The sequence below is a fragment of the Schistocerca americana genome, chromosome 1 (assembly GCF_021461395.2).
Source record: "Schistocerca americana isolate TAMUIC-IGC-003095 chromosome 1, iqSchAmer2.1, whole genome shotgun sequence".
Taxonomy (NCBI): domain Eukaryota; kingdom Metazoa; phylum Arthropoda; class Insecta; order Orthoptera; family Acrididae; genus Schistocerca; species Schistocerca americana.
The window spans coordinates 677,693,018-677,709,224 of record NC_060119.1 but is presented as its reverse complement, the minus strand read 5'-3'; the positions used below and the strand labels follow the sequence as shown (position 1 = coordinate 677,709,224).

Here is a 16,207-nt window from a genome sequence, read left to right as displayed (position 1 = left end):
TTCTTGCAGGTGCTAGTCCCACAAGTTTTGCAGAAGAACTTCTGTGAAATTTGGACAGTAGGCAATGAGATTCTGGCAGAAATGTAGCAGTGAGAACACATCTTGACTCATGCTTGGGTACTTCAGTTGGTAGAGAACCTGTTCGCAGAAGAGAAAGATTCGGATCTGAGTAATCGTTCAGTGCACATCTTTCCTTCAAGGAGTTCTAATCCTGAAATTTATGCATAACTTCTATGAAGCTTTGAAGGTAAGCGACGAGGTTGAAATGTGTCAGGGTGTCGCCAGCCTTGTGATTCATTCTTTTTCACTCAGCATACATAATTCCACAATATTATGGGCCTAACTCATAATTTCAGGTGTATATCCAAAGGAGCAGTATTATACATGTGAGCGCATGATGATTCCTTTTAATTCTAAAATGCATATTGAATACATACTTCTGGTAGTTGGCGGGGAATGGAATCAAGTCTCTTGCAGTTTTTGTTCATCTCAGTTTGCCTTCAGTGAGTGAGGCAAGTGACCGGGCATGCGCAACTGAGGGTAAACACTGGATGCCAGAGTCCCTGGGAGCAGTATGGAAGAGTGCAGTGTGTCTCTTTGACAGGATTAGCAATACTCGCAAAAGAAATTACTTGTATGCCGAGTGTGGTGTACTCACCCAGCCCTCGCCATAGCATCAAATATGAATACAATTTTTTCTCCGATGAAACCAGGGCACCCACACAAACAATTTATCCTGTAAGATAACATTTCACTGTTGTAAAGAAGCCATGGGGTACCTCCAAAGGTGAGTCTTTCGTTTGATGTTGCCGGCATTTCCAGTGTAAACAATGAGAAGGCCAAATTACTGAAAGTCTTGGTGGGATGGCTTTTGATAGGTCAACACTCGCAATCTTTGGGAGTGGAAATTTGCCATAGGGCATCACTCATAAGTTTTTGTAACGACGATTTGCAATAGATTGGCAATCACAATCTTCCGATAGACCGGCACTCGCAATCTTCCAAAAAGTGATGCCAAGCTTTCCAGCATAAAACTGTTAGGAATTTTTGGATTGGAGAAATAATTTACATGATCTCAGATTGGGCAAAAATGATATTTTTGGTGGACTCAGATTGTGAGATGGAGCAGGAGAGAAAAGTATCAATGTCACTTCTTTGCTGTTAGTGGTAGATAGAGGGACACTTCAGTGTTAGGAACTGCAGCAAGGTAGTTGATGCCTGGATCTGATGCAGATTCAAAGTTTGGACTTGGAGAAGAGCAGCTGACTTGTGAGCATATGGGATGCGTGTCAAGCCAGTTTCTGCCTCTACCTGCAACCTTGCCATATTTCGGCTCCCACAATTAATGTAAGTTTCGCACAAATACAGTGTATGAAATTATACATGATGGTAGATGCGTTGTTTCAGATTAATCAATCAGTCACTATACAGTGACCTCTCAACCATGATGTTTCTTCTTTGGATTCTCTTTCTCTTTACTCCCTAATGTTGCAATGCAATGATCACCACCAGTTTAATTTTGCAATTTGTAGTCAGTTAACACAATTTCTTGTCCATTCGGTCCGTTCTATGAGAACTTTTCCACTCCTTTTCTTTCTGAATATCAACAATTATCACACTTTCATATATGAAAGTGCACTAATTCTCTCGGGATGATTATTTGATCCTTATTTGTTCTGAGCAATCATTGAATCTGCAATCAATAAATGTATGTGATATTGTGATATGCAAAACCTGTTTCACTACAGTACCTGATAGTCCCAATCACTACTTGGCAATTATTAATATTTATCAGGGCACACATTAAGGTCCACATGTTGGGGGCCAACCTTTCCTTCTAATTCCTTGCACAAAATTCCTTTACATACACCTGGTCTGGAATAATGAGAGACTTGCATTTTGAGCAGGGATACTCAGTCCATGTTAGTGGCAAAAATCAAATTGACCATAACCTTAACCCCAATGGTGTGTTGCAAGGTATTGTTGGGAGTGAAGCTGTGAAGACGGGTTGTAAGTCATGATTGGGTAGCTCGGTTGGTAGAGCCCTTGTCCAAGAAAGGCAAATATCCTGGGTTCGGTTTCTGGCCCGCACACAGTTTTAATCTGCCATAAAGTTTCATATGAGCACACACTCCACTGCAGACTGAAAATGGATTCTGAGCACAACTTGTGTTGATGGAAAATTATTCAGAGTAATAATAATATGAAGCAATGGGAGAACAAGCAGATGACCAATGTATGTATATGTTATTAAAGAAAACAAAAATGCTGAAGCTACCTTCTGACTCCTAACTAACAAATTCTGTCATGAGTAACTAGTAACTCTCACCACAATTGTAAACTTCAGTTATACTCTACGAATAAGAATGGCCAACCACTAAAAAACTTTTTTAATAGTTCCAGTTTCCTGTTATCTATTTTTCCCCGCTTAACATGAAGATCAGCATAAAATATTTTTAGCACATACACTTCCTTCAGAATTTTTAATTTGTGGTTCAAGACTTATTGGACGCTTATAGGAATCATGTAAGTACTCCTCCCCCCCCTCCCCCTCCCCCATTTCGTGCCACCCCTTTTTTTTTATTAATCATCAATAGCACATAATCAAAGTAAATCAGAGGTATTCCAGACTGTGAAAAACATTCATTGTGAGTTTGTGTTGTGCAGTATAGCAACTCGTGGTTGTGTGAATTCTCCAAATTCATTGTGGTATATTTGTGGTAAATATGTGATACGTAAACATCAATAAAACATAAAAGACTTCAATAAAAAGGTGTACTCTGCATAGTTTGGTATTCAATTGAGTGACCAAGATAATGTGGGGCACCTCATAAAGTATGTTGTGTGTGCATAGAAATGGTTAGGGGAATGAATAAGTTTCACATTCGGCATCCCAATGGTGTGGCAGGAGCACACAAATCACTGTGACAACTGTTACTTTTCTTGCACTGTAATTAGCGATTATAATTCCACAAACAAAAAATACACTGTATACCTACACCTTCCATCTGCCCCCATCCCCAATTCCTCATGGTCCAGCATTCCAAATACCTCAACCTCCAGAGTCGCTACACAAAATTACACTTCCTACAAACATGTCAAGTGATGGTGACTCATCAGATTCAAATGATGAAGCAGATACTATTATCAAGCATGCTAGACATCTGAACCTTGAGGTGTTTACTCAATCTGAATTCAGTAACCTTGTGAGAGGCCTACATGTAAGCAAAGAAAAGGCAGAACTAGATTGCGAGAGAAAGAAGAAAACAAAATACTGGCTGAAGGTATGTCTGGTCATTTCCATAGGAAGAGAGAGAGAGTTGCAGTTTACACTTTACTTTGAACATGAAGGTGACTTGGCATTTTGTTCCGACATACCTGGATTAATGCTTGAGTTTGGAATAGAGTATGAAAAAAAAAAACTTCTGAGGCTTTTTACTGATTCTTCTAAAAGAAGCCGAAAACTGATTCTTACAAAAGTAAACAATGGAAAATCCAGGATGTAACGTAACAATATTATGAACGTAACAGCCAGAGGCTGCAGTCATATATATCTGTGTGTGTGTGTGTGTGTGTGTGTGTGTGTGTGTGTGTGTGTGTGTGTCGTTTATTTTCGACAAAGGTCCTGATGGTCGAAAGCCTATATTGTGACAGTCTTTTTGTTGTACCTATCTAAGTGTCAGGAAGTTGTTTCTGAAAGTATTTGTATGGAGTGTAGCCATGTATGGAAGTGAAACATGGATGATAAATAGTTTAGACAAGAAGAGAATAGAAGCTTTCGAAATGTGGTGCTACAGAAGAATGCTGAAGATTAGATGGGTAGATCACATAACTAATGAGGAGGTATTGAACAGAATTGGGGAGAAGAGGAGTTTTTGGCACAACTTGACTAGAAGAAGGGATCGGTTGGTAGGACATGTTCTGAGGCATCAAGGGATCACCAATTTGGTACTGGAGGGCAGCGTGGAGGGTAAAAATCATAGAGGGAGACCAAGAGATGAATACACTAAGCAGATTCAGAAGAATGTAGGCTGCAGTAGGTACTGGGAGACGAAGAAACTTGCACAGGATAGAGTAGCATGGAGAGCTGCATCAAACCAGTCTCAGGACTGAAGACCACAACAACAACAACAACAACAACATCTGTGACTCAGCATCTCCCTTACAAAAGTAAAACACTCAGATCGTAAGCAAATGATCTGTGGGGACTCAAAGGTTATATGTACAGTACTTGGCCCAGCAAGAAGGATTTACAAAGTACCCAAGTTTTCTGTATGAGTGGAACAAGAGCCAGATATCAACACTGAAGCAGAGACAAATGGAGAGTTTTCCAAAATCTTGCTCGTGGAACTAAAAATGTTGTGCAATTGAGCCTTATTGACTGTGAAAAACTTCTATTCCCCCCCCCCCCCCCCCCCCCAAATACATATTAAGCTAGGTTCGATGAAGCACTCCCTAAAACTGGGAGATGTTTCACATATTTGTGAGAATATTTTCCTAACTTTTCGGAGGCCAAACTCAAAGAAGGTGTTTCTGTTGAACTTGACATCTATAGATTAATATGTGATGACGAATTTGTTGCTACAATGACATATGATGAAGCCGAGGCATGGACTGCATTAAGAGATGTCATCTTCAATTTCTTCGGGAATACAAAGGACACAGATTACATAAGTATTGTTCAAAACATGCTTGAGAAGTTTGAAAAACTGGATTGTCTAATGAGCTTGAAACTTCGCATTCTTAAATGACATTTGGAATTACTTCCTGAAAATCTCAGAGCATTCATTGAAGAGCAGAGGGAAAATTTTCATCAGGACATTTGCGTCATGGAGAGAAGATATCAAGGACACTGGAATGTGTGAAATTTAAAATTTTCCCTGTGAATTAAATGTTTGAAGAGATTTCAGGATTGCAGCTGGTCGTCGTTAACTTCATTCCACAATAAAGGGCATTTCAAAATGAACGTACGGGTTCTAAGACTCAGCAGCATTTGTTACTTTCGACTTACAATTATAAATAATACATCAAATGAAAGAGCAGCTGAAACAGTTTTTCTTGCAAGTGTTCAATGTTACCGCCATTTGCCTGCCACAATTTGGAGCATCACGATAAGAAACATCAGTTATAGTTGCTTCACCGAGAAAGAAAGGCTCCTCAAAAACTTTCCGCCAGGATATGGCACAGAAAAAATCAGCTTAGCCACTTTCCAACTATACCGTCTAGTGGGGATTTGTCGAACCCAAGATGCGCACGTTACTTGTGTTCACATTTCCACTTAAGTGAAATGTCGATGCATCACGAAAGACGACACGATCCAGAAAATCTTCATCACCATGCAGCAAAGTTGGCACATAAACTGTACTCTGTAGGCTTTGGAGCTTGTAACAACTGCAGACAATAAGGATGTATTTGTACGGGTCTCATTAAGTCCTCACACAGATGTCACTGGAACTGCTAATTCACGACTATCCTTCCGAACTGATTTTTTTGGGGTGTGCATGAAAGGCTCTCACTCATTCAACACATTGTTCAGTCACTTTTGGCTCGTTCCATTCTCTTCCCTTTGCGTACAGGTACACAAACAAAACTGCTTGAGTTGCTCCTTCATTTGATGTATTATCTATAATTGTAAGGTGAATGTAATAAATGCTACAAAGCCTTAAAACCCGTAAATTCATTTTGAAACATTCCGTGTTTCAACTGGACGCCTGCCAGTCATTTTCCAGTGAGCCATCAAAGACTGAGGAAGGTGTTCTCCGCTTCAACTTGTACAGCGCACTTACAGTATTGCCGCGCATGTGTCAGAAGGACCACACCGCCCAGTGGCAGTGCCCTCGTTATTGGAACTGCAAGAATTAACTGCCTCAAGCGATGTCACTCGCCACAGTTATCTGAGTATTCTGGCATCTTCATCTGGAGCAAATCTTAGAAATGGTGGGATTCCATGCATTGTCCAGCTGGTAACCACTGTCGTGGTTCATTAGATTTTTTGCATTGTGTATTTCAATGGATTCTTTTAAAAAGAGTGTCCCAAAAAGATGTTGCTGTGGCGAAAATTAACGTTTGGTCATACTCCATTGAATGTCCATTGGAGATACAATGTTTTTCAAATGCAGACTTGCTGGATTGCAGAAGGAGAGAGCAACATCTGTATTCTGTGCAATGTTCTTCCACTGTGAGTGTTATATGTCCTATGTAGGCCATACCAAACTGGCAAGGTATTTTGTAAATTCCCACCTTTCGCAATAACAAATTATCCTTCACTGATCCCAGCAGGTCTGAAATCTTTGGTGGTGGGCAGAAAGTCACTTTTTCCTGAAAATTATTAAGAATTCTTGCTCTTTTGAAGGAAATATTTCCAACGAAGGAAAGAAAAACCAGGGACTTTGCTGGCACATTGTGTTCTTTATTCACTTCCCAGTTCTCGGTTTTGAGCTGAGAATGCCCTATTAATTTGCCAGGTCAAGTATCCATTGTCTCTGAACACTGTCCTTAAATGTGCAAGCTCTTTAGGTACACTATCTGCATCTGACACTGAATGGGCCCTGTGTACAAGGGTTTTAATTGCACTCATTGTTTGGGATGGGTGATGGCAAGTTGAGGAGGTCAAGTAAAAATCAGTGTGAGTGGTCTTATGGTAAACAGAATGTCCTGAAAAGCCACCACTCATCCGTCTAACCAAAATATACAGAAATGGGAGACAATCACATTCCTCTAATTCCATATAAATCGAATGTTCTCATGAATGGAGTTAAGATGATGTAAAAACTCCATTAACTCATCTTTTCCATGGGACTGCACTACAAAAGTATCATCCACGTACCTCCAAAAAACTCAAGTGCTCTTTCCTCAAAATCCTCCACAAAAAAAGTTAGCCACTAGGGGAGACAAGTGGCTGCCCATGTTGATGCCATCAGTTTGTTCAAAACATTCTCGGTTAAACATAGAATAGGTTACGGAAAGAGCCTGTCAAAACAAAACAATGATATCCGACAAACTGTTTACCAATTAGAGCCAAGGAATCAGCAAGAGGTTCATTTTTAAAAAGAGGTACTACATCAAAGCTCACTAGAAGATCCGAACTACTTAGGTGGAGAGCCCCCAGTCAGTGGATAAAATCGACACAGTTCCATATATGATGTGGACTTTTGCCAATCTATGGTCTCAGCAAGAAAACTAGATGTTTGGCTCTTCAATATTACTCACTATAGGCCATAAAGGAAGACCTCCTTTGTGCACTTTAGGAAGACCATACGGTCTTCGTGGTATGTTGCCATGTGGTCTTAACCACCTGATGGTCTCGGGAGATAACGAGGAGGAATTCAGGAGTGTACACATCTTCCGTTGCACACGTGCTGTACAGTTGTGATCAATCTCCTATACATATCAACACTATGTAGACCATACATCTTCTCCACATACAAACTATGAGGTAACAGAACAGTTGAGTTACCTTTATCAGCCTCCAGCACCACTGTGTCCGGATCCTCTTGGAGATTTCGTAGTGCAGCCCTTTCTTCAGAGGTAATATTACAGCGCTGAGGAGGAGCTTTAAAAAAGAGCGTGGCAAGTTCTCTTCTTACGAGGGTGGGTCAAATGAAAACCTTAAATATTTTTTAAAATATTATTTATTGTGCAGAAGAGGTACAAAGCTGTATCACTCTTCAACATAATCTCCTCCACGCTCAATGCAAGTCCTCCAGCGCTTACAAAGTGCATAAATTCCATTAGAAAAAAATTCTTTTGGTAGTCCGTGCAACCACTCGTGCACCGCTTGGTGTACCTCTTCATCAGAACGGAACTTCTTTCCTCCCATTGCATCATTGAGTGGTCCAAACATATCGAAATCACTTGGGGCAAGGCCTTGTGAGTATGGTGGATGAGGACGGCACTCAAAATTCAGGTCTACGATTGTCGCAACTGTTGTACATGCAGTGCGGGGCCTTGCATTGTCATGTTGCAAAAGAACACCTGCTGACAGCAATCCACGTCGCTTTGATTCGATTGCAGACCGCAGATGATATTTTAGGAGATCTGTGTATGATGCACTGGTGACAGTGGTCCCTCTAGGTACGTAATGCTCCAAAATGACACCTTTTTCATGCCAAAAGAGAGTCAGCATAACCTTTCCCGCTGATGGTTCTGTTCGAAACTTCTTTGGTTTTGGTGATGAGGAATGGCGCCATTCCTTGCTCGCTCTCTTCATTTCCAGTTAGTGGAAGTGAACCCAGGTTTCGTCGCCAGTAACGATTCTCGCAAGGAAGCCATCATCACCTCGTTCAAAGTGCCGAAGAAGTTCTTCACAAGCATTAACACGTCGTTCTCTCATTTCAGGAGTCAGCTGCTGTGGCACTCCATCCATCTTGCAGACACTTTGTGAAACTGGAGCACATCGTGCACAATGTGGTGTGCTGACCCATGACTAATCTGTAAACATGCTCCAATGTCATTCAGTGTCACTCAACAGTTTTCCTTCACTATAGCTTCAACTGCTGCAATGTTCTGTGAAGTCACAACTCGTTGTGCGTGACCTGGACGAGGAGCATCATCCACTGAAGTCACACCATTTGCGGAGCATCTTCCACAGAAGTCACACCATTTGCGAACTTCCTACTCCATTCATAGACTTGCTGCTGTAAGATGAATTTCAATAGATTTCACACCTTCACTATGCAAAAACCAAATAACAGAATGCTGTTCTTTCCTAGTGCAAGTCGCAAGTGGGGCGGCCATCTTTATACGGTATGCGTGCATCTGCACTATGCTGCCACCTATAGACCATTCTGCACGCTGTTTGTAGCACGCTTACCAACTTACAAGATAACGGCGTGAAATTTTGATTTGTTATTAAAAATTTTAGGTTTTCATTTGACTCACCCTCGTATTTCTTCAGCAGCATCCATAGGAAGGCATCGTACAGCTTCTTCAACACCGCTCATGAAACTTATCAGAAGTCTGCACTTGGTGTAGGTGCAAAATTGAGTCCTTTACCCAAACTAGACAGTGTTGCATCATCCAAATTCTTCTTGGTGAAGTTAACAACAGAACATTGTGTAATTATTCCCTGTGGCAACAGCTATTGTGGCACCAAGTGATCAAATTTCAACATTTGCCAAGATCTCGCATCCTTATATACCCAATCAAGCTTGGCTGAAGTCAATCCATCACCCCAGTCCCATGACACAGGAGAAAGAAGTGCTGCAATCTTTAGATGTAGGTGGAACAGTCCTACTGAAATGGTATTCAACCTTCGTCTCATATAACAAAGACTCTCATTCACAAAAGTGTGACTTGCCTTCCCCATTATCTTCCATGCAGTGACCGTCTTAAAAAAATGTGTCACTGGCAAAATTTTGTATAATGCCATGGTGCCAACATTCATTAAAAACTTAAAGAACTTGAAAGTTTTGCTCTCTTACCAAGTAACCTGAGTGTGCTTAAAATGCTTGTACACAGGGCCCATACAGTGTTGGATACAAATAGTTTACCTAATGAGCTTGTACATTTATGGACAGTGTTCATAGACAATGGATACTCAACCCGGCAAATTAACAGAGCATTCTCAGCTCAAACCAAGAACCGTGAAGTGGATAAAGAGGAGAACGTGCCAGCAAAGTCACTAGTTTTTCTTCCCTTCGTTGGAAATACAGTAAAACTTGATCAAAGCAGAACATCTAGAACTTGGAAATCTGCCCAAACCGTACAAGTATTTCAGTCCCGACGCATTCAATACACTATTATTTCACCTAAAGCAGAATGTGCCTAACGTGGAAATGGAATGCAAATTTTAAGGACACTATTTTTAACACAACTGACTATGCTGCTGAGCAGTTCAAAATCAGAAAAAAAGAGTTCCGGCACAGGGGTGCTGTGTTGCTGGTGTGCCATCAAACTGCGCTGCTCAGTGCAACAACGAGCATGTTGGGCACAGTGTTGGTACACTGAAGGAAATGGTTTGCTCGTTTGTCAGCTTTTCTGGTTTTCCATTATTACTGATGCGCGCTGGAGCACACGAACACTGTGCGCACTTACGAACATTCTGCTGCAATACGCACAGAGATAGAGGTGGGTGTTGTACGATTAAACAATGATTTTACCCAGTAAGGTCAAGCATTCCATATCAATGCACTGTGTGCATTATCTTCTGTCAGTTTCAGTTCACTAGGAGCACTTTAAGTGACACTGGTAACATGATGTCAAACAAAAAATATGTGCCGTTAACATTTAACGAAAAGATTAAGGTAGTCGAGGCATGCGAGAAAGAAACTCTCTCTGGATGAAATGATGCTGCATTTGAAAGCGGTAAAACACAAATTTTCAAAGGGAAAAGGTGGATGAAAGGGAACGTGGAAATGAAAGGGAAGAAGATGGGAAATGAAGAAATTAACGAGATAGTGTGGGAATGGTTCATAAGTGTGCAAGCAAAAAAAAACTTAGATATGTCTAGAACCATGTTGCAGAGTGAGGTTCTGGAAGTCGTCAAAGAGCTTGGAAATGAGGAGTTCAACATCCACAGGATGGCTTGACAGTTTAATAGCTAATCACCACAACGTGCAACATGAAGTGTGAGGGAAAGCTGAGAATGTGCAGGAAAGAGTAGCAACACAGTGTAATACTGTACAACCTAATAGCAAATTAATTAAAATGTGAAACATTCCGTATGTGCAGAAGACAACATTCAAAGCGATGGCAACAGCAACAGATATAACAGAAATCCGCATCACGGAAGCTGATCAGGAAGAAACAAAGGGAGAAGAAGAGGAGCAAAATGATATCCCTAGAAAAATAGAAGCTACTGCATGCATAATCGATGTTATGCAATTTGCAGCACACACAAATCCTCCCAAGCTATTGGAATCATTGTATAGTGTAAAAAATTGCATAGAATAAACATTTCTGAACAGGAAAAAAGTGGCAAAAAAGTGAAATGTAAGGCAAATAAATGCGAGAATAATTTGTATATACATACAACAATAAACAAATTTAAAGTTAGAGAAACAATACAGAAATGCAGTGTCATTTATCTGTAGAGTCTAGTGTTCTGTTGAACATCATACAATAAATGAACATCTTCCGTGCAGGAGTGAAGGTATGTAAATACGTGCATAATTAGAAATTTATACTTTTGTGCATGTTTCTGCCCAATTTTATGTAGCCTAATGAGTTTTGTGTAATCCAGAAACTTGTCCAATTTGGAAAATTGTTTCAGTCCCTTGCTTTTCAATTTTGAACAGATTTTACTGTATTTCCTTCTAAATACCAAGAATCCTTAATAATTTTCAGATGAAGGTGATTTTCTGCCCATCACCTAAGATTTTGAACCTGCTGGAATCAGTGAAGGATAATTTGTTATTGTGGAAGGCGGAAATTTACAAAACATTTTGCCAGTGTGGTATGGACTATATAGGACAAACAACACACACAGTGGAAGAACTTTGCACAGAACAGAAATGTTGCAATTGCCTTCTGCAATCCAGCAAGTCTGCAATTGCGGAACATTGTATCTCCAACGGACATTCAATGGAGTATACAAAACTTTAATTTTGGCCACAACAACATCTTTTTGGGACACCATTATAAAAGAATCGACTGAAAAACACATAGCAGAAAATCTAATGAACTGTGACAATGGCTACCAGCTGGAGAATGCATGGAATCCCATCATCTCCGAGATTTGCTCCAGACGGAGACACCAGAATACTCTGATACCTGTGGTGAACAGCAACACCGAAGACAGTTGGTCCTTGCAGTTCCAATAGCGAGGGCGCTGCTGCCAGGCTTTGTGGACCTTCTATCACCGTGACTCTGATGCGTGCGCAGCAGTACTATCAGCATGCTATATAAGACGGAGCAGAGAACATTCTCGTCAGTTTTGATGGCTCACCTAAAGATGACTGCCACGTGTCCAGTTGAAATATCATGGAGTGAAGTTAACGATGACCAGCTGCAATCCCAAGATCTCTTTGAAAACTGGAATGTTTCTGTAATTTGTGGCTTTTGCCAGTCACTGCATTGAGAAAATCCAGAGTAATCTCATATGAGGAAGAGCAACATATGGACTTTTACAGAGAAGAGAAGGAGGACACATTAGTATGGGAATGTTAATGATGATGAATATGTTCTAGAGAGTTGGTATGCAATATTATAACACAACAATTTTATGTCAAGAATCTTTTACTAAGTTTTTAATATGGTACTACAAAATAACTGTATGCAATAGAGAATAAAATCAAATACTGCAAAAAAATGGCATATTGTACAGAAAAATGGAGAACACTTTTGGATTCAGCACACTTAAAAACATAGTAAAAATAAGCTAAATTCGCAAAAACTTTGTTTGAAACTCAAAATTTGTTCGGCTTGTGTAATCACTATAAGATGTACAGCAGCGGTAGTTTTATGGTACACATATTTAAATTTGTGTTTATTCCATTTATGGACACAGATATCAAGGCAACCTGTATCGGCTGTTAAGGTGACCACACACACAACTGCAAGCTTGACAAGCATGTTTGCTCACATGGTGCTCAGACAACTTTGGCCTGCTCAGTTTGGCTGGCTTTTATGATGTCAAATCAAAAAATTAAAGAGGAAATATGATGTGCACTGTAATGACTTGTTAATTAAATATTTATTCTCACATTAAATTATTCTGTGAGCTGAAAATGTACCCACATTATTGGTAATTATTTCAGTCTCAGGGGAACAATGTATCAGAACCTGTCATCGTCTGTAAAAAGGAGGATCCAATGAAGAGAGAAGTTGTAACACCACATGAAAGCCATATTTTGATTTCTCTTAGAGGAATAACCAGCTATACATATGTGTATGACGAGTGATGACTTTTGAACCTCATCTCTTCCTATGTCAGATTTCTACATATCTTCCTTTTTTATCAACTCCTGTTGGTTTTGTGATAATTTAAATGTAAATAACAAATTGTCTGTCTATGACAAGTCAAATGCTTTGTTGATTATCAAAAGTACAATATATGCAACATTCCTTTTTGTATTATAACAATAGATTTTTTTAATTTAAAATTCCTGAGGCAAGACAGCCTTTCAAATACAATGAAATAAACTTGTCCAGGAACTTGCAATTGATTTGTTCCAATTCACTTGATATACTACTGCTACAATGATTTCCTCAAAACTCATTTGCTTCTACATGCCTATATACTGTCAGGTTCAAAGCTAAAATATGTGTACGTCAGTATGCTCGTACATGCTCGAATAATTGAAAATTGATAAAGCCTCATGTAGCTTCAACAGTGCTTGCATAAAATTACTATGCTTTGTGCTACTGTTCCAGTAGTGAAGCACACCAGAAAAAATTTATTGGTCTTGTCTCTGTATGCTGAATGTCTTCTGTTAGTTCAACTTGAGATAGACACCGCATATTTGTTTTCCTGCAGAGGTAAAATGGGGGTTTCATAAGTTCATAAGCAGTCAGTCTCTCCCTCTCTCTCTCTTTTTTAAGTAAACCACAGTTTTCAATCAGTCTACTAATGTGTCAAACCCTGCCATTCCCTTTCGAATCTTCATGTTCCCACCAAGTGTTCTACTTCCTTACATGTTGTGAAGTCCATAATTTTCCATTAGTCTATATTTAAACCTCATTTCCAGTATTTACATCAAGTTGACATCATGTCAATGTCTCAGTGGATACCTAACACAATTTTTTAAGGTAACTTTTATTTGTACATAATCACGCCACTTATAGAAAGCGAAAGATTGCAATAATATTACCTGCACTTTATTTATATCTGCTTTACAAATGAACCATGTTTCCCTAAAATTCTAGCAATAAACTAAAGTCGACAATTCATTTTCTTTACTACAGTCGGTACACGATTGTTCCTTTTTGTACTGCTTTGCAAAATTATGCCTAGATATTTAATCAGTGAGATTGTGTCAAGCACTCACTACTGATGCTGTATTCGAACACAACTCCTAATCACCTGCATTAACTAAACAATTTTCTACATCCTGTACTTTCCATTGTTTTATTATTTATATCGGACATTGATAGTAGTGGTTTTATCAGGCTCCTCTGGGTGAGTACTGAACTTTCTGCTGTTTCAGTGAATGACTACCCGTTGATATGATCTGCTGCAGTCAGCCTGTCAAAAAATTCTCTCTTCATCTGAAAACCTGGCTAGGTATCTCACATGAATGTATTTTCTTCAGCAGCCATCAAAATAGTTCTACTTGAAATATGAAATTTATGTGTTTACCAACAACTCCATTCTATAACTCTTTACCCATTTCACTCCACTCCATTACTTCCACCCACAGACAAATCCCTTTCATCCAAGGCATGTCCTCATGTTCCAACACAGAATCACACTTCACCAACCAATGCCCAGTGTTTAGTTCACCTTCCATGATCAGAATACCAAGAACAACATATCAAGTTCTACTTCTTGAGTAGCCCTGAAAGCAGGGACATGGCTGATCAATGCGATGTATTATAATGATAAATGCAGAAAATTGTTAAGTTAATGCAGGTGATCAGCAAACGCTTGACACAATCAAACTGCTTAAATATCGAGGCATAATTTTGCAAAGCAATACGAAAAGGAACAATCATGTACAGAGTGTAGTACAGAAGGCGAATTGTCAGCTTTAGTTTATTGGTAGAATTTTAGGAAAACATGGTTCATTTGTAAAGCAGACTGTGAAGAGAACACCAGTGCAATCCATTCTTGTACTGCTTGGGTGTTTGGGATGCCTACCAGGTTGGATTAAATGCATCAAAGCAATTCATAAGTGGGCTGCTAGATTACTGTTATTATTCATTGTTGCTGCAGCCACAGTAGTACGTGGATACAGATATTTTCTACTAGAAAAAAAGCTGGAGCTCAAAAGCTAGTGAACGCTGTTTCCTGTTACGTGTGTGTATGCGCCACACATCAGTCTGCTATAGATGAGTGGTTGGCTTTCCCTTATTTTACATATTGTTCTATCCAGGAATTTCCATTATTATTATAAATATTAAACACACAGTAATAGTAAGTTAATATAACAGTAAAAGTAGCAGACTTTTCCCAGGTAGTTGGTTTTCTGTTACTATAATTTATTTAGTTGCTTTTAGCCTATGCAAACAAATGGAATATAGCAGTTTAACAATATATTACAATTTAACGGCCTTTGAAATTCTCAATCCTGGGATCTAACTATATGAGTGGGTTAATTATGTTGAATGAAGAAGTACACACAGGTTTCAAAATTATTCCACACATTAGTTAACTAACAAATATAATTGAAATCATCATGAAGAGGTCATCAGAAAATTCATACAATTTACTGGCATACTGATTGTGGCAATGTAGGCAGTGGAAGAATCAGATATTTTTCCATGTCAACACTAGCAAGAAAGAAAAGAATTTAACTTCTATATAATTCTTCTGTGCCATGGGTACACAGAAAATAATGAAATGTAAAACTTAAAAGCCACAGTAATGGAAATATCACAAAAGTACAGACCAATGAGTTTATTGGTAGTAACAGCAAAAAAAAAAAAAAAAAAAAAACACACACACACACACACACACACACACACACACACACACACACACAAACTAACAGCAATGCCTGATACCGGGTCAATGTTAACTATAACTGAACCACAGTTTCTCATAACAAAGGAAACTGCTAAAGAAGCCATGCAACATATACTACACTGAAGCTGGATACAGCCTTTGGTCACCAGAAGTATGCACACAAGCTGGATTAGGGGATGCCTTCATTCAGGAATACTAAGCACTAAAAAACAAGCTGGAAAGTTAGTTGAAAAGGAATACCTTAAACACAGCCCCTATATAGGCACAGTTTTGTTGGGAATTAGTACAATATTTCTGAACTGCACCAGACAGTGAAGCAGCACACACAATGAAGTTCAAATAAAAAATAATAATAATAATAACTTGTTCCACAGGAGAACAAAACCAAAAAGAGAGTGTAAAATATTTGCCCAACTGAATAGACTGCTAAACTGGAGGAATTTCACATAAATTACAGAAACAGTGGATCCACTGCAAACTGTAACAGCAAAAATGAAAGCAAAATGGTAAAAAAGATGAAATACCCTTAATTCTCCCATGTGTTCTGGTAATACTTACATCCTTAGGCAAAACTATTCAGCTATTTGAATGGCCTTGGTTATATTAAGCTGATGAAAGGTCAGTACCTTAGACGACACA

General features: G+C 39.2%; 1 protein-coding gene across 4 annotated transcripts in view; it reads right to left on the bottom strand.

Moving 5' to 3' along the window:
• Positions 1-16,207, bottom strand: part of LOC124608858 (protein UBASH3A homolog) — a 257,494-nt gene that overhangs the window by 240,010 nt on the left and 1,277 nt on the right. The gene's annotated exons all lie outside the window — the stretch shown is intronic.